At 41.4% G+C, this 911-nt stretch overlaps 1 non-coding gene across 1 annotated transcript; it reads right to left on the bottom strand.

The window, feature by feature from the left end:
• Positions 1-453: 453 nt before the first annotated feature.
• LOC133307628 (small nucleolar RNA R71) lies at positions 454-559 on the bottom strand. The gene has a single exon (XR_009751056.1). It is a non-coding gene; the product is annotated as a small nucleolar RNA R71 (small nucleolar RNA).
• Positions 560-911: the final 352 nt, after the last annotated feature.

A 911-nucleotide genomic window follows, 5' to 3' on the forward strand; every position in this document is an offset into this window, starting at 1 on the left:
AAAACTTGCTCGGAAGAAGCTTGCATTCAATAAGTCGGGAATTATGTCTGAAGAAGCACACAAGATGGCAGCAAACGATGAAGCAGATAATCCATTCATGGATTCCATTCTCACTCCATTTTTTCAACAGGCCCAATGCGAGCATTGTTCAGCCGAATGTTGCCAACAATTGGGAGCTCAAGTCCTCTCATATTCAATTGGTGGAGAGAGCTCAGTTTGGAGGAGAGGAGAGTGAAAATCCTCACCGATTCGTTGACAGATTCTTAAGGATCTGTGACTCAACCAAACACCCTCAGGGGTCGAACGATGTGATCCGGTTGAGGCTGTTCCCTTTTGCTCTTAAGGGAAAGGCTCTTAGTTGGTTGGAGAAGCAGCCTGCAACAAGGATTACAACCTGGGATGATTTATCACAGAAGTTTTTTCCTCAGTTCTTCTAGATGGAGAAGTACAACCAGATGCTGAATAATATCACCAATTTCACTCAATCTGAGGGTGAATCAATGTGTGAAGCATGGAACCGGTTCAAAGATTTGATGAGAAGGTGTCCTCAGCATAAATTGACTGCTGGTAATCAGGTTAGAATCTTCTTCAATGGTTGCAAACCTGAGGTTCGGATGGTGTTGAATGGTGCAGCAAGAGGAACTATTAAAACTCTGAGAGCAAACGAGACTTTTTGAAGAATCAAAGTGATGATATGGCTGCCACGATGATACTATTGATGATTCCACGTCAGCATAGTTTTGATGATAACAAACAAGTCAAAGAAGATTGCTTGAAGGTGAAGCAACATCCAAAAGAAATCAAATCAAGAAACATGCAAGCCAAGCATCAAGTCAAGTCCAAGATCTCAATGGAATATTTATCTAGGACTTAGGAAAATGTGTAAAGGTGTATAGTATTATAGCATTGCA

This window comes from Gastrolobium bilobum, unplaced genomic scaffold (assembly GCF_033153095.1).
Source record: "Gastrolobium bilobum isolate Gb01-03AN ecotype WA unplaced genomic scaffold, APGP_CSIRO_Gbil_v1 utg4632, whole genome shotgun sequence".
Classification (NCBI taxonomy): Eukaryota; Viridiplantae; Streptophyta; class Magnoliopsida; order Fabales; family Fabaceae; genus Gastrolobium; species Gastrolobium bilobum.